This window comes from Hordeum vulgare, chromosome 3H (genome assembly GCF_904849725.1).
Source record: "Hordeum vulgare subsp. vulgare chromosome 3H, MorexV3_pseudomolecules_assembly, whole genome shotgun sequence".
NCBI lineage: Eukaryota > Viridiplantae > Streptophyta > Magnoliopsida > Poales > Poaceae > Hordeum > Hordeum vulgare.
In genome coordinates this window covers 282,001,654-282,020,506 of record NC_058520.1, presented here as the reverse complement: position 1 = coordinate 282,020,506, position 18,853 = coordinate 282,001,654, and positions in this window count along the sequence as shown.

Here is an 18,853-nt window from a genome sequence, read left to right as displayed (position 1 = left end):
TTCAAAAAATTTAAAGTATTTTTACTGGTGTTTTCAATAGAAACAAGTTTCTTCCATACCGGCGCGTGATGAATTCTTTTGCTTAGACTATAGGAAATCCTTACTTGCGATGTTATTTTTACTTGTGGCATGATTGAAGTGCTTATGGTGTGCTTTGTGTTTGTATCGGTAGATCATCGGGAGTGCGAAGCGTGTTACTTAGAAGTGCTTGAGCAAGACAACTATCATCAAGGCAAGTCATTTTAATCATGTTATTTTACCTATGTTTTCGATGCATGGTAGATCACCTTTCTTTGCCCAATTGCATGCTGCCTAGGTCCTTGGAAACTTTAGTATAAGTGGTAGTATCATGTGGTAGGAACACAACAACCCCGATACTTGGCCCCGGGACGACAATTTCTTAATGCTATGCTTGAGTAGACGGGTTATCGGTTGAGTGTATACCACGAGTGATGCGAGGTTGATATAATAATCAAGACCGGCTAAGACAAGATTGTCAAGACCTCGGACGCAATGCAACTCTGTGTGAAGGACGGTTGATCGGCTCCCTGGAGAACCCAGTGGATGCCCGGGATGCTGGAGAGGCCATGTCATCCTGCGGAAAGCTTCACCCAGGCTCGAAGAGACGGACGGAGACTTCAAGACTCAAGGCTTACCTGCACAGCCACAAGTCATTATGGGCTCTGGCTTGGTTGGACAACGCGGCGACTCTGGACAGGCAGTGCTAGCAGATGTAGAAGAACGGTAGGAATGGATGGGCACCGACAGGGATTCAGAGGGACCCGTTGAAAGACCATGTTTTGATCATCCGGTCTTCAAACACCGTGAAGTGCGAGGACAAGCCCGGAGGCGATCAAATCTTGTGGGGAACGTGTGCAAAACTCCGCAGAGTGCCCAACCTAATCGATTAGTCGTGTCCACGGTCATGGACAACTTGAGCCGAAGGCAGTGAATTTCCCCTGAACTCTCGACACAACTTAATAATGATGTGGGTGTTAACAACTATTCGGGTACGAGAACTGGTTGGCGGAACCATCTCGTTAACAACAAACAATGTAGTAATATTTTGCTTCCAACCCCTCTTGTTGTAGGATAAAACTGGCTTTATGCAAAACTTGCCCCACCGGCCAAATATGCATGTAGAGATAGTTGATTATTATTTTACTCCTCTCTTTGATGACTTGCCGGTATATTCAATATGCTGACCTACACGGCTGCAACATATCATGTTGCAGAGTACTTTTCCGACCAGGAGTGAGGCTACGATCTACGCTTAGCGATATGCCCTTGGAGTCAGATGGACTCGTCTCCCTGATGCTTCCGCTAGTCTTTGTTAGATATCTCATGAGTTGGCCTTCAGCCACTTTATTGTAATCCTTTATTGTAATAAAGTACTCTTTATGAGATTTCGATTAATAAAGTTGTGTGATTGAACTCTTGAATATATACATTATGTACTGGGTGTGTACCAGCATGATCTTGGGATGGTACGGAAACACCAGAGGCTTGACTCGTCTTGAGTCGGGTCGCTACAGAAATGGTATCAGAGCACACGCTGACCTTAGGACGTAACCTCTAGGAATGGAAAAGCCTTAGGAAGAAAACTATTTTCTCTTATGTCTATAAATCTTCTATTTCCTCTTCTGATCATTTCTGACTTCTCTTCGATTTTCCAATGTTTAGATGGCCACCTTCATCCCTGTTAAGTTCATAGAGTTTTGCCAGCCCGACACCACTATGCCGTTCGGAAAGGAGCTGGTGCAGATCACCAAGGATTTGAGGATTGCTCTGCCGACTATCACAGGGAAGCCAACTTCGTCTTACCCGCAGGATTCACGCTACAGGATCGAGGTGCATATTCCCGGAAGGACATTCCAGCCGCGAACTGAGCCGATGGATTTCAAGTTCATCGCACACAACTGGATTCTCGGAAGGGACATGGTGATCCATTGTGCACTCGGACGTATCAAGGAAGAATACAAAGGCTGCCCTATTTATCCAGACCTATTCACCGTATCCCGGAGAAACGAAGATGGAGAAATCATCTCAAGCAAGACCAAGGACGCTCTCTTGTCTTATGCTCACACCTTGGAGAAGTACAGCGGGACTCTGGAGCATCATGTGATCAAGGACGCCAGGAAGATCAAGAAATTGTCACTCCGCGAGCTTGAACTCGAAGAAGCTGCCCGGGAAGCCCACTATGAACACGAACTGGAGGCGAAGGACTTTCTGGAGCAAATCAAGAAGCTGAAGACTCGAGTTGCATACCTGGAGGAGGAACTGGACATGGGCGAGAACCTTCATCCTGAAGGAGACGTAGCCCCCTTGATCAGCAACGACGAGGACTATGAAGAAAGCTCCACCGAAGGACCCATCACCATGTGTTTCTGAGGAGGACACTTAGACTAGACCACCAAATTTACTTTATCGTTTTACGTTTTATGCCGATGTTTAGGATTATCGAATTTTGTATCCTCGTGTGAACCTTTGTGATGGTATTGAATAAAATGTGTGGTGTGATGCTTGTGTGTTGCATTCATATGGGTAGTGTAATTCCTCTTAGACCATTGTTCTATGCTAATCTCACACCTCCACAAACATCAGATGCCCCCGAGACGTGCCCCTGAGTCCAACTTTCCGCCGGAACTCACCCAATTGATCCAGCAACAAAACACCCTGACGCAGCTGCTCATATAGAACCAGAACAATAACAACAACCGTCACCCACCCCAGGCCGACAATCTCACCCGTTTCTTGAGGTTGAACCCTCCAACTTTCTCCAGCAGCATTGAGCCCATTGTGGCAGATGATTGGCTCCTCAAGATGGAGCGTGAACTTATCACTGCTCGTTGTACAGAAGCTGAGAAGGTGCGTTTTTCCACGCATCAACTTGAAGGCCCTGCAGCTGCTTGGTGGGAGAACTACACCACCACTTATCCCATTGCTGGAGTCACTTGGGAGCAATTCAAGCAAGCCTTCCGCACCGCGCATGTCTCAGCTGGTGCAATGAGTCTGAAGAAGCGTGAGTTTCGCAACTTACGCCAGGGGAATCGCTCTGTGGCCGAGTACGTCGATGAATTCAGCATGCTCGCCCGTTATGCGCCTCGAGATGTGGCCGATGATGCGGCCAAGCAGGAAAAGTTCTTGGAAGGACTCAATGATGAGCTGAGCATTCAATTGACGGTAGCCACCTTCAACAACTACCAGGAGCTGGTTGATAAGGCCCTCATCTTGGAGGGGAAACACCAGCAGATGGAGAACCGCAAGCGAAAGTATGGGGTTGGAAAGATCAACTCCGGCACTCAGCAGAAGCCTCGCTACACCCCCTATTCAGGGAATACCGGGACTGGATCCGGTAAGTTTGGAGGACACGTTCAGCATAACCACCCTGTGCGCGACCATGGAGGCCACAACCATGGAGGAAACGGGAACCACCGCAACAACAGCAACTTCAAGAATGGCGGTACTGGCACTCAGCAGCATTCAGCTCCAGCTCAGAAGGATCTGACTCACATCACCTGCTTCAAGTGTCAGAAGACGGGACACTATGCCACTGATTGTCCCCACAACAAGCAGGGAAATGGAAACGGCAACGGCAACTCTGCAGCAAAGAAGCCCAATCCTTTTCCTCGAGCTCACGTGAACCACATTGATGTTAAAGAGGTCTATGATCACCCCAATACTGTGGTTGGTAAGTTTCTGCTAAATTCACATCCAGTATTGGTACTTTTTGATTCTGGTGCAACGCATTCCTTCATATCAAGGGTAGTTGTGGAAAAGTATAGTTTGCCAACTAGAACCCTCAGCCAGCCTATTAAGGTCAGTTCCCCAGGAGGCATGATGATAGCCGGGATAGGATGCCATGCTTTGAGTCTCAACATCGGGAACCATAAGTTTCCCACCGACCTCATCGTATTAGAGTCCCAGGGATTGGATGTAATCCTAGGCATGGATTGGTTGGCCAAGTATGAAGGGAATATTGATTGTGCCCTTAAGTCTATTTTGCTCACCACCCCCGAGCAGAAGCGGATTAAGTACGTGTCTCAGCGCCCGACACGGAGTAAGCGAGTAAACTCTCTCACGGGAGTAGTCCAGGAGGAAGTACCGATTGTACAGGAGTATCCAGATGTATTTCCGGAGGAATTGCCGAGCATGCCACCCGATAGAGAGATTGAGTTCTTGATTGAGCTATTACCTGGAACAGCCCCGATATCCAAGAGACCTTATCGGATGCCCGCAAATGACTTGATAGAAATCAAGAAGCAAATTAAGGAGTTATTGGACAAAGGGTATATTCGCCAAAGTTCTTCACCTTGGGGAGCCCCAGTGCTCTTGGTTGAAAAGAAGGACAAGTCCTTGAGAATGGTTGTCGATTATCGTGCATTGAACGATGTGACCATCAAGAACAAGTACCCCTTGCCGATGATCAATGATCTGTTTGATCAGTTATTTGGAGCTCGCTTATTCTCAAAGATTGATCTTCGATCCGGGTATCATCAGTTGAAGATTCGTGAACAGGATATACCCAAGACAGCCTTCACCACTCGGTACGGCTTGTATGAGTACACGGTCATGTCATTTGGATAGACTAATGCTCCGGCATATTTTATGAATCTGATGAACAAGGTATTTATTGAATACTTGGACAAGTTTGTCGTGGTGTTCATCGATGACATACTGATATTCTCCAAGAACGAAGAGGAACACAAGGAACATCTGCGTCTAGTTCTGGAGAAGCTTCGAGAGCATAAGCTATATGCAAAGTTTAGCAAATGTGAGTTTTGGTTGAAGGAAGTCGGATTCCTCGGACACGTCATCCCAGGAGAGGGAATAGCAGTGGACCCTGCCAAGGTCGCAGCAGTCACCGAATGGGTAGCACCCACTTGAGTCAAGGAGATCCGCAGTTTCCTCGGACTTGCCGGATATTACCGGAGGTTCATTGAGAATTTCTCAAAGATTTCCAAGCCCATGATAGAGTTATTGAAGAAGGAATCCAAGTATGTCTGGACTAAGGAATGTGAAACCAGTTTTCAATAGCTGAAGAAACGTCTTGTTACAGCCCTAGTGCTGATATTGCCGAACATTCGGAAGGATTTCCAGGTTTACTGTGACGCTTCTCGTCAAGGACTTGGAGGAGTGCTCATGCAGGAAGGCAAAGTTGTAGCCTATGCATCCAGACAGCTCAGACCTCATGAGTTGAATTATGCCACATACGACTTGGAACTAGCAGCCGTAGTGCACGCTCTCAAGACCTGGAGACATTTCCTGGTCGGAAATAGTTGTGATGTTTACACTAATCACAAGAGCCTGAAATATATCTTCACAAAGAAGGAGTTGAACCTCAGACAGAGGCGATGGCTAAAGTTGATCAAGGATTATGACATGAGATTGCATTATCACCCAGGCAAGGCAAATGTTGTAGTCGATGCGTTGAGCCGCAAGAGTTATGTGAACACGCTCACAACGGGAGGATTACCCCAGGAGTTAGTCGATGACCTCCGAGAGCTCAAATTGGAAATAATTCCAAGAGGATTTGTTGCCACTCTAGAAATTCAGTCCACCTTGACAGAAAAGATCCGCGAGGCACAGAAATTAGACAAGGAGATAGCTGAGATTAAGCAGAAAATGGAAGACGGGAAGGCTAAAGGTTTTCGTGAGTATGAACACGGAACTTTATGGTTTGAGGATCGCATCTACGTGCCCAATGATCCCGAACTCAGGAAGTTGATACTTCAGGAGGCCCATGATTCCCCGTAATCGATAGACCCCGGCAACACCAAGATGTATCTAGATCTGAAAGAAAGTTTCTGGTGGACAGGATTGAAGAAAGACATTGCCGAGTACGTAGCTATATGCGATGTTTGTCAGCGAGTAAAAGCCGAGCATCAGAAGCCAGCTGGTTTGCTCCAACCTCTGCCGATACCCGAGTGGAAATGGGAAAAGCTTGGTATGGACTTCATCATAGGATTACCCAGGACCCGTTCTGGCTATGATTCTATTTGGGTTGTGGTCGATCATTTGACCAAGGTAGCTCACTTCATTCCGGTGAAGACTACTTACACGAGTGCCAAGCTGGCCAAGATATATATGACGAGGATCGTATGCTTGCACGGAGTACCGAAGAGCATTGTGTCAGATAGAGGGACATAGTTCACATCAAAATTTTGGCACCAACTGCATGAAACCTTGGGAACGAGATTGGAGTTTAGTACAACTTTTCACCCGCAGACAGATGGACAGACCGAGAGAGTCAATCAGATTCTGGAGGACATGTTGAGAGCTTGTGCACTAGACTATGGGTCTAGTTGGGATGACAATTTACCTTATGCCGAGTTCTCATACAACAACAGCTACCAGACCAGTCTGAAGATGGCCCCTTTCGAAGCTCTATATGGAAGGAGGTGCAGAACACCGTTGATGTGGGATGGAGTTGGCGACCGACAACTTTTTGGTCCCGACCTTATCCGAGATTCTGAAGAGAAGGTCAAGCTAATTCGTAACCGACTCAAGATAGCTCAGTCCAGGCAGAAGAGTTATGCCGACAACAAACGCAAGGAAGTAACGTACGAAGTGGGAGACCGAGCATACCTTCGGGTGTCTCCACTTCGACGAATCAAGAGATTCGGTGTGAAAGGAAAATTAGCACCTCGTTTCATTGGCCCCTACAAAATTCATGAAGGTAGAGGCGAAGTTGCATACAAACTGGAACTGCCGAAAGGATTGTCCGGAGTTCATGATGTCTTCCATGTTTCCCAGTTGAAGAAATGCCACGCTGAGATAGCCGATGTTCCGTTGAGAGATACAGTGCCCCTAGAGGCCATACATTTTGACAGTGATCTGACATATGAGGAGAAACCCGTCCGGATTCTCGAGACTGCCAACAGAGTTACCCGCAGCAAGATCATCAAGTTCTGCAAGGTGTTGTGGAGCCACCACACCGAGGAAGAAGCCACCTCGAACGAGAAGCGGATCTTCGTCGAGACCACCCGCACCTGTTTTCTAGCCAACCCGAATCTCGAGGGCGAGATTCATCTTAAGGTGGGTAGGTTTGTAACATCCCAATTTTCCTAATTGGGAATGTTTTACATTGTAGCTAAGCATCTATGCATAAGTGATTGAAATAAATTTAGCACGTGATTTTCCTTCGTCTTTTTGATTTGCAATTCCATTTTTCCTCGCACGAGAAATGCCCGGAGAAAATACCCTCTTGCACGCAAGAGAGAGAGCGGAGGAAAATGACCCTCCAAAGTACGGGAATTTTTGAAATGTTGGAGCCAAGAAAATCCAAGGATTATTTGCAAAAATATTTGCTAAAAGAAATAAAGAAAATTTGGGAATTTCTAAAAAAAACATTTTTTTAAAGTTTTTATTTTTGCTTTGGAAAAATGTTATTCCAGTAGAGGATATTTTTCTGAATTTTTTGGTATATAATACCATATATTAATATTTTGATTTACTTTCCTTTTTTTTCTGTTTCGGAAAAAGTTAGGAACTAGGAATGTTTTTTTTCCTTCTTAACCGCCGCCGCCGGGCGCACTATTGGCCTGGGCCGAGATCCCCTACCCCTGGGATCGAATCCCCTAGTTTCAGGTCGACTGACCCCTCCTTTCCCTCCTCCCTCTCACTGCCCAGTGGGCCCCCCAACCGAGCCAAGCACCCCCAGCGGCGAGCTCCTTCTTCCTCCTTCCCAAAGTACTGCACGAGCCGAGCCCTCCCAGGAAACTCGGGATTTCCTACCCCGAGTCCTCTCCCTCTCCTTCCTTTCTACCCCCCTCCATGTCCTATATAAGAGCCACCCCGAGCCGCAGCCCCGTTCCCAACCCTACCCCGACGAGCCGCCGCCCCTAGCCGCCGCACCACCGCCGCCGGAGCAGCGAGTTGTTGCCCACCTTCGGCCACCCCCGCCGGGGCAGCGAGCTGTTGCCCACCTTCGGCCACCCCCATAGGAGCAGCACCGGAGCCCCCTCTCCCCCGAGCGCTTCCCCGAGGAGGAGGAACCCCACCGCCGCCTCCCCGACACCTCCAACGCCCCGGAGCCCCCCTTCCCCCTCGCCGGCGACGCCCCGCCCCTCACCGGAGCTACCCCAGCCAGCGCGGTAGCCTCCTCTTCCTCTGTCTTTCTTTTGTTTTCTTCTTAGCCGTTGGATCTTAGCCATAGGGTGTAGATTAGATCTAGGGATAACTCTTCCGTCTAGTTTAGAAAACCAACGGTTTTATTTTCACTTATGATTTAACCAGCGAGTTTGGTAAGCCTAGGCCGTTTGCTCAAAACGCTGCAACAAACACCCTCCGCAGCCAATAGCAACCTGCCACGTGTACCCTCCTTTTAGAACTAGTTAGCTTTATATTTTTCTGCCTGTTTGCAAAAACAGAAAGTTTATGTTTTGTTTTGGCCACAACTTTTGATCCCGAAGTCCAATGACGTTGATTAGTTTTCCAGTAGCTCACAAATTTCCTATAGTTTGTAAAAACATATAATTTGTCCATGTTTGAGATTTTCAAATATAAGTTAGAGCAGATTTAGTTTAAACCTTGTTTTGCCTATTCCAGGAGTTTAAAAAATGATTTTTAGTTGATTCTTTTTTCTACTGTTTCCTAGTGATAAAATCGTACTGTGGTAGAAGTTTCAAAAAATTTAAAGTATTTTTACTGGTGTTTTCAACAGAAACAAGTTTCTTCCATACCGGCGCGTGATGAATTCTTTTGCTTAGACTATAGGAAATCCTTACTTGCGATGTTATTTTTACTTGTGGCATGATTGAAGTGCTTATGGTGTGCTTTGTGTTTGTATCGGTAGATCATCCGGAGTGCGAAGCGTGTTACTTAGAAGTGCTTGAGCAAGACAACTATCATCAAGGCAAGTCATTTTGATCATGTTATTTTACCTATGTTTTCGATGCATGGTAGATAACCTTTCTTTGCCCAATTGCATGCTACCTAGGTACTTGGAAACTTTAGTATAAGTTGTAGTATCATGTAGTAGGAACACAACAACCCCGATACTTGGCCTCGGAACGACAATTTGTTAATGCTATGCTTGAGTAGATGGGTTATCGGTTGAGTGTATACCACGAGTGATGCGAGGTTGATATAATAATCAAGACCGGCTAAGACAAGATTTTCAAGACCTCGGACGCAATGCAACTCTGGGTGAAGGACGGTTGATCGGCTCCCTGGAGAACCCAGTGGATGCCCGGGATGCTGGAGAGGCCATGTCATCCTGCGGAAAGCTTCACCCAGGCTCGAAGAGACGGACGGAGACTTCAAGACTCAAGGCTTACCTGCACAGCCACAAGTCATTATGGGCTCTGGCTTGGTTGGACAACGCGGCGACTCTGGACAGGCGGTGCTAGCAGATGTAGAAGAACGGTAGGAATGGATGGGCACCGACAGGGATTCAGAGGGACCCGTTGAAAGACCATGTTTTGATCATCCGGTCTTCAAACACCCTGAAGTGCGAGGACAAACCCGGTGGCGATCAAATCTTGTGGGGAACGTGTGCAAAACTCTGCAGAGTGCCCAACCTAATCGATTAGCCGTGTGCACGGTCATGGACAACTTGAGCCGAAGGCATTGAATTTCCCCTGAACTCTCGACACAACTTAATAATGATGTGGGTGTTAACAACTATTCGGGTACGAGAACTGGTTGGCGGAACCATCTCGTTAACAACAAACAATGTAGTAATATTTTGCTTCCAACCCCTCTTGTTGTAGGATAAAATTGGCTTTATGCAAAACTTGCCCCACCGGCCAAATATGCATGTAGAGATAGTTGATAATTATTTTACTCCTCTCTTTGATGACTTGCCGGCATATTCAATATGCTGACCTACACGGCTGCAACGTATCATATTGCAGAGTACTTTTCCGACCAGGAGTGAGGCTACGATCTACGCTCAGCGACATGCCCTTGGAGTCGGATGGACTCGTCTACCTGATGCTTCCGCTAGTCTTCGTTAGATATCTCATGAGTTGGCCTTCAGCCACTTTATTGTAATCCTTTATTGTAATAAAGTACTCTTTATGAGATTTCGATTAATAAAGCTGTGTGATTGAACTCTTGAATATATACATTATGTACTGGGTGTGTACCAGCATGATCTTGGGATGGTACGGAAACACCAGAGGCTTGACTCGTCTTGAGTCGGGTCGCTACACGGGGAATGTGAAAGAATGGTGGAAAAAGGAATAAAATTTATTTTCAGTTTGGGAACCGCCTATGATTAGTTTACCATGGCAGATATTGTAAACTCTTCGTCGTATTTGTTGACAGGAAAAGCATACCACCCAAAATATTTTATCTCTAAATTTTTCACTTTGAGCTCTGGCACCTCTACAAATCCATGCTTCCGTCTGCGAAGGGCCTATCTGTTTACTTTATGCAATTTCTATTGTTGAACTTTTGTGTCCATATTCTCTTATAAAGCAACATCCAAGGAACAAAATTATCATACTTGAGCATTGTATGTAGCTAATATTTGGGTGTGTTGCATGAATGGATCAATGATGGAGCATGATGTGCTAGGGATAGAGTTCATTAGCGTTGACAATTTGAAAGACTTGGTTGTTTGTTGATATGCTTGAGTATTGAAGTTTTTATGTCAAATTATAGACTATTTCTTTGAATAATCTACAAATCCATATGTCCATGCTAAAATGAAAAACAATATGATGAACATGTTAGGCAGCATTCCACATCAAAAAATCTATTTTTATCATTTACCTATATTTTTTTATTGTTAGGCAGCATTCCACGAGCATGAATTAAGCTTGGGGATGATGATACGTCTCCAAGGTATCTATATTTTTTTTATTGTTCGATGTTGTTATATTATTATTATTTCATGTTTTATAATCATTTATAGAAACTGTACTTTTTTGGGACTAACCTATTGACATAGTTCCCAGTGCCAGTTGATGTTTTTTCCTTTGTAGAAAATCAATACGAGATGAAGTCCAAATTCCACGAAACTTTTTGGAGATTTTATTCGACAAGAAGGCTACTTGAGGACCAACGATGATCACTAGAGGAGGCCCAAGCGGCCCACTAGGCACCAGGGCGTGCCCAGGACCCCTAGCACGACCTGGTGGGTAGCGGGGGCCTCGGGCACCTCCTCCACTGCCCGTGAGCTCAATAAATACCCCAATATTCTAGAAACCCTAGAGGAGTCAAAGAAAAATCGTTTCGGCCACCGCAACTACCAGAAGGCATGAAATCCAATCTAGAGCCCATTCCAGAGAGGAACACGATCATGGAAGGGTTCATCATCCTCATTGGGGCTCCCCCGATGATGCGTGAGTAGTTCATTTCAGACCTACGAGTCCGTAGGCAGTAGCTAGATGGCTTTCTCTCTCGTTTTTATTCTCAATACAATAGTCTCTTGGATACCCATTTGATGTAACTCTATCTTTTGCGGTGTGTTTGTTGGGATCTGATGAATAGTGAGTTTATGATCTAATCTATGAAATTATATCCATTGGTTATTAGTATAGCCTCGTATTTATTTTCCAATATTTGGTTTTTTTTCTTGCCAACTTGATCTTTTCTCTTGCAATGGAAAGAGGTGCTTTGTGATGGGTTCGATCTTCCGGTGCTCAATCTCAGTGACAGAAAGAGACATGACATGCATGTATCGTTCCTATTAACGATAAAACAATGGGGTTTATTCCCACATGGATAGATCTTGTCTACATCATGTCATCATTCTTTAAGCATTACTCTATTTCTCCATGAACTCAATACACTAGATTCATGCTGGGTATCGGTCGATGTGTGGAGTAATTGAAGTAGATGTACGCAGAAGTTGGTCTACTTGTCTTGGACATGATGCCTATGTACATGATCATTGTCTTGGATATCATCATAATTATTTTCTCTTCTATAAATTGCCCAACAGTAATTTGTCTACCCACCATTTTCTACTTTCTCAAGAGAAGCCACTAGTGAAACCTACTGCCCCCGGGTCTATTTCACATCATCTATTTGTAATCCCTATATTTGCTATTCACATTTCCATTTTATTTGGTCTTTTATTTTCAGATCTATATTATCAAAAAACAAAAATACCTTGCCGCATTTTATTTGCATCTATCAATCTATCCTTTTACTTTACCCACGAGGGATTGACAACCCCTACACGCGTTGGGTTGCGAGGATTTTTTACTTGTGTGCAGGTACTGTTACATAGTCTTGTGGATCTTCCTAGTGGATTGATATCTTGCTTTCATATATGAGGAAAATATTTTTTGTCGCTGTGCTACATCATTCTTTAAGCTTGGAGCGAAACCAAATCAAATCAGCAGGGAGTCAGATGACGAAGAGGTCTTGGCGGCAACGGCATTCCTGTTGGGATAATAAGGACTCGATCCCGCCCACGGTGAATATACGCCCCGGCAAGCGACCCATATGACTCCTATCGGGATTGTTGTGCACTTGGGTGTCTTGGCTAAACACATCAAGAAGTCACAGCAAGAACGACTGGACGACCCTAATGGTGACACCTCATCGAGCATTACTCGGAAGCGTTACAAATGAGTACACACGGGTGCGGGTTTACAATAGGAAAAGAGAGAGAAATAGAAGGACCAAATTTTTGTTGAAACATGATGATAATTTATAACCTTTCATAGTGCAAGCACACAATATTTCGTTTGCATAATTTCTCGCAGTACTACATGGGATGCTACCTTGACGGGAAGGACATCTACCACTACGATATGGCAGCTAGTTTGGAGACGAGGCCTCGCGGATGGAGCGCCAATTCCGACCAGCCGAGCCAGGGCACGACGGTGCCTTCCAAATCCTTCCACGGCACCTCACAGCTACTCGAACTTGTTGCCATCAAGCTTGGCGCCAGGGAGGCTATCATTGTCTTCATCATCGCTTGATGTGTCGAGGCCGCTGTTGCTGGAACTTTCTGCACAACAATCCTGCCGATTGGAGGAACTCCCAATGTATCTGACAGAGAGCATGGTCTCCCCGTCGAACCTGAAGTGAAGAAGATGTTGTGGACCCAAACCATGAGAATGTACGAACGACTCCCACCCTCTCGTCAGAAATACAGCACCCCCAGGGGAAAAGTCGACCGCCACCCACACGGGTCCATTGCAGCATACGTCCACCCGGAGACAAAAATCGACGGGTTTGTTGCCTTCCATGACTCAAGCAATTATCAAAAGAAGTCCCATGAACGGAAAAGTGATCCCTGAAAATCTCAACGGTCTTTTCACAAAAATCAGAGAATATAGAAGTCATACATCTTTGAAAGGTAAGAGGTGCATTGCATAAACCAAAAGGCATAGACCTATAAGTATAAGTTCCAAAAGGGCAAGTAAAAGTAGGTTTCTCCTAGCCTTATTTTGATAGATGTGTTTGAGAGAAGCTATAACATACTTCAAGAAAGCAAAAAAATGGGTTGCTTAGATAATATTTCTAACATTTGATCAATAAAAGGCAAGGGGTAATGTTATTTTCTAGTAGATTTATTTAATTTCCTGAAATTAATTACCATCCTATAACCAGTTACTATGCTTTGTGGTATGAGTTCACTTTTATCATTAGGGACAACAGTTATACCCCATTTCTTAGGAACACAATGAACATGACTTACCCATATATAATCAGCAATAGCATAAACTATACCCGCCTTTAAAAGCTTTCGTATTTCATATCTTACTACTTCCATCATTATAGGATTCAAGTAGCATTGATGATCGATGATGGATTTAGCATCTACTTCCATATTAATCTTGTACTGACATAGAGTGGGACTAATGCCCTTAATATCATCCAGAGTATATCCAATAGCACCAATGTGCTTCTTCACGGTTTTAAGTAACCTATTTTCTTCATGCTCTAAATGGTTAGCACTAATAATAACATGATGCATCTTCTTTTCATCAAGATAAGCATATTTCAAAGTATCAGGTAAGTTCTTTAGATCAAACACGGGATCTCCCTTGGATGGAGGAGGACCACCTAATATTTTAATAGTCAAGTTATGTTTAAGAATAGGTGCTTTTCTAAATAATACAGTATCTTTTTCAGTTCTTCCATTCATATATATCATTTTCATGGTTTAGCATATGTTGTTCTAAAGGATCAATAGGAGGCACTACAGTAGAAGCAAGACCAATTTTTTCATCTTTGTTAGATAATTCTTTCTCACGTTGTTGACTACCAAACTTAGAGAAATTAAATTCATGAGACATATCACCAAAGCTTACTTTAACCATCTCGGTAACACAATTAATCGCAACATTAACGGTATTTAAGAAAGGTCTAAAAAAATTAATGGGACAAAACCTATCTTGTTGTGAACCAAGTAGTAATAAATCAGTTGGGTACTTTATTTTTTCACACAAGACCTTAACATCTCTAACAATCTGAAGTGGTGAAATGGTGCCTCTGTTTGCAAGTTTAATAGTGACATCAATATCTACAATTTTAGTGGGTGCTATGTCCTTCATAATTTCTTAATATAAGGTAAAATATATAGCACTAACACTAGCGCCAATGTCACATAAGCCATGATAACAATGATTTCCAATCTTAACAGAAAAACTGGCATGCTAGTAATAGGTTTATTTTTGTCTAACTCATGACGCTTGTTTCTAACAAGTTTTGCAATTCTAGTAGCTTCATCATATGAGTAAATAACATGTACACCAATATTATAAACTAGAAGATCCTTAACCATGGCAATATTAGGCTCAGCATGTATTTGTTCAAAAGGCATAGGTGTTCTAACATAAATCCTATTAACCAGAGTTGCAACTTTAGCATGTTCCTTAATTCTAAGAGGGAAAGGTGGTTTCCCAATGTAAGCAGTAAAACAAACAGGACCAACATGGATAAAAATTATTTCTTCCTTAAACTTAATGGGTTCCTCTAATAAATCTTCAATAGGTGGCTGAAATTTAAACCACTTGTCCTTAGGGATATCAACATGAGTAGAAAATGATTCACAAAACGAAGCTACTATCTCATAACCAAGCCCATATTGATTGCTAAATTTATGAAAATTATCAGTTTCCATAAAAGATTTAACACAATCAAATTCAATATTTATACATCATTCTTTACATTTGCCGAGTTCCCAATCTTTAGAGTTTTGTTTAATTCTTTCCTGAAGATCGCATTTAAATTCAATGGTTCTCTTCATGTTGGAACAAGTGGAAGAAGAATCGAGTATTAATTGATCATCATGAGAAAGTCGAGCATAAAAGTTTTGTATAATCATTTCTCTAGACAGCTCCTGATTGGGGCAAGTGTGCATCATAGATTAAAGCCTCCCCCAAGCTTGAGAGATGCTTTCTTATTCACAAGGCCAAAAATTATACATGTAATTCCGATTAGGAAGAACTAGATGGATATGATAAAACTCGTGATGAAATTCCAACTTCAAATGATTCCAGACCCATGATGCAATATCAACCAATAACCTATACCAGATAAATGCTTTTCCCTAAAATATAAAGGGAAATATTTCTTAACTTTGCCCTCTGATAAACCTGCAAGATTAAATAATTCACAAATCTCATCTACATATATCAAGTGGTAATTTGGATGAGTTGTACCATCTCCTGCATAAGGATTAGCTAGCAGTTTCTCTAACATACCCGAAGGTGTCTCATAATAAATATTTTCAGTAGGTTCAGTAACTTCATAAGAAACTTTTTCAACTTAGTTTGGGCCAAACATAACCCGAACAAACCACTCAAAGGGTGATTATCCATAGTAGCAAGCAAGAGTAAATTTCAGCACGTACCGAAAGTGTTTCCTTACCAAATTCTACTCACCAGAGGCGCTTCACTCCCAGGAAATGGCGCCACAAGAGTCTTGATGACCCACAAGTATAGGGGATTAATCTAGACCTTTTGATAAGTAAGAGTATCGAACCCAATGAGGAGTAGAAGCAAATGATATGCAGTTTTCAGCAAGGTATTCTCTGCAAGTGTCGTGAGTAACAATTATAGATAGTTTTCCAGCAACGTAATTCATAAAAAATGACAAGTAAAAATAGTAACAAAGGTGAATCAAGGTATCCCAATCCTTTTTGTAGCAAAGGAGAGGCCTAAAATTACTCTTATATGAAGCAAGCGCTCCCGAGGACACATGGGAATTTCCGTCTAGCTAATTCACATTCATTACTTTGATAATTTGATATGTGGGTGGAATGGTGCTAAGGAGTCAGTCTTACTTGAACAATAAATCTACTTATGATTACACTCGCTCGAAAGAATCCGCAACTACAAAAAATGAATTAAGATAAATCTAACCATAGCATCAAACGTGTGGATCCAAATCGGCCCGTTACGAAGAATTGCATAAACTAGGGTTCAAGCTTCTGACACTCTAGCAACCTATCATCTACTTATTAATCCACAAATCGGCCCATTAGATGGTCAAATCCAATCTACATTCACATGACACGACTAAAGGAAGAAACAACATCATATCATCAAAATATCGGACGAATGCCAACTTCGCATGATTACATATAAAAAGAGTTCTCCTATGTCCTCAAAAACAAAAGTAACTTATAACACATCATTAACATGTTCAAGGTCAGAGGTGTAAGAATGATGATTAAGGATCTGAATATAATATCTTCCACCAAGTAAACCAACAAGCATCAGCTAAAAGATATAATCAACACTACTAGCAACGCACAGGTACCAATCTGATGTTTTGAGACAAAGACTGAATACACGATATGAACTAGAGTTTGATATGAGATGGCGCTGGGAAGATGCTGATGAAGATTGGTCCTCTCACGAAGGAGGAAGCATTGGTGATGACGACGGCTTCGATTTCCCCCTCCCCGAGAGAAATTTCCCACGCGGAATCGCTCTACCGGAGAGCAAAAGGGCCTATGCCCAGGTTTCCACCTCGAGACAGCAATGATTCATCCCGGAAATTCTTATTCAGTTTTTTGTCATCACATATAAATATATAGGACTGGAATTAGGGTCGAGGGAACCATGTGGACCCCACGAGCTAATAGGGAGCCCCCAGGGGTGGTGGGCGTGCCCTGTTAGCATGTGGCCCACAATTAGTCCCCCTCCGATATTTTTTGCTTCATAATTATTCATATAATACATATATAATTCACAAATAGTTTTAGGCATTCGGAGTCGAGTGAATTTAGCCTTTTTCTTGGTTTTCAGGACCAAAATTTCAGTTTCCAACAATTTCCCTCTATGGAGTACCTTGCAAATTCAGAAGAGAAAAGGCATAAGAATTGTACCATAATGTGGAATAATAACCAAGAAAAACATAAATATCAATAAGAATTCGTGATGCAAAATGGACGTATCGGGGCTCAAAGCTCATGAGACTACATCTTGGAAAAAAGAGGGGAAATGCCTATCGGCCAAGCCGGCCGAGATAAGGTTCGTAGCACAAGGCCGGAGGCCTTGTCCACGCTAATCAATGGCACAATCTTCCTAGCAGCCAAAGAACTCTGTCTATAAAAAAGTAGTGGACACATTAGCGGCATTGCAGGCGTCGCGGCTCGCTATCATATGCGTCTCTAAGGCTGCCTCAACCCTTTGTTGAGGCATGCGATCTCTACTAGTTAATCCTGCACGAGTAAGGCTCATGCTGCCGCCATTTTCACATTGCCGCATGAGGAAGTCACAATGCCATCTTTTAATATCATCATGCCCCATGCCGTGTGCCACCAGCCTTCGACCTCTGAGGCTCGTCGATGACAGCCATGGAGAGGTCAAGTGACCTTCAAGGGCACCTTGTGCCTTCCTTTTTATATGAAGTTGAGGCATACAATGAATGAATCATCTCAACCATGTCGAGCAGCGCAATTGTGGACAAAACAGGTTGGGTCGATGGAACCCTAGCTCCTTCCTTCATACGGAGGAATATAAGGCGCTTCGGCCATCCTATAACCCACACATGGCACGACCGCCACGATCAATTCTGAAGGATAACACTTCGGCTGAGCATGCGGGCCCATCTATGTAAACAGGCAGCAAGGCATGTGGAGGCCACAAGATTTGGTCCAGGTATGCCTATCAAACATTTTAACAAAAAAGGTAATACCTCCGAGAATGAAAAATTCATTTAACCGATCTGGTAATTTTTTTAAACGGCCCCATCTTTCCCAAAAATTTTGTAACAAACCTTTGACCTTCAAAACATTTGTGGTGAAGCCATCGATGGTCGTAAATGTTACTAGTTGGACTTGTATGTTTAGAAAATTACCCAAAGTCTCCCCAACCTCACTATTTTTCTAGAAGGTCCAGTGATGAACTAAAAATTGCACAAAACTCATTTTGAATAGAAAATTATTTAGCGGCCAAATAAATTGCATAAAAACAAAAAATTCTATGGATGCTAAATTTTGTTGGAAATTTATCGGGGACTCTAGGGAAATTATTTTTGGTGTCGTTACATCACAAAAATTATGGACGAAGTTCTAGAGTCCCAAAGAGTATGCGAAAAATACTAAGATGACCGGGGAAATGTTTTCTTTGCGTACCATGGTATTTTGTCCTTGTTTCAGTATTTCCCCTTACAAACACTAATTGAGAAGTTTCAAGGGCCCATAGGGCACAATAATCCGATGAAATCTTGTTGTAACAATGATAAAATGGAGAAATACTCAATCATGTGGTGTATTTCTCGGAGCACATCTAAACTATGGAATTGCCACATATTCCCGCATCATATTCTTCGAGGTTAGAAGTATAGGCATAAAGGTCACTAATTGTCGCAAGATAGTTCTACAAACACTTGTACGGAAGACCCTTCGACGAAACTATGTGTGATGCATGAATCGCAAATGGTATAGTTCTTGCTTTGTCACCAATAAAACGAAATGTGTGCG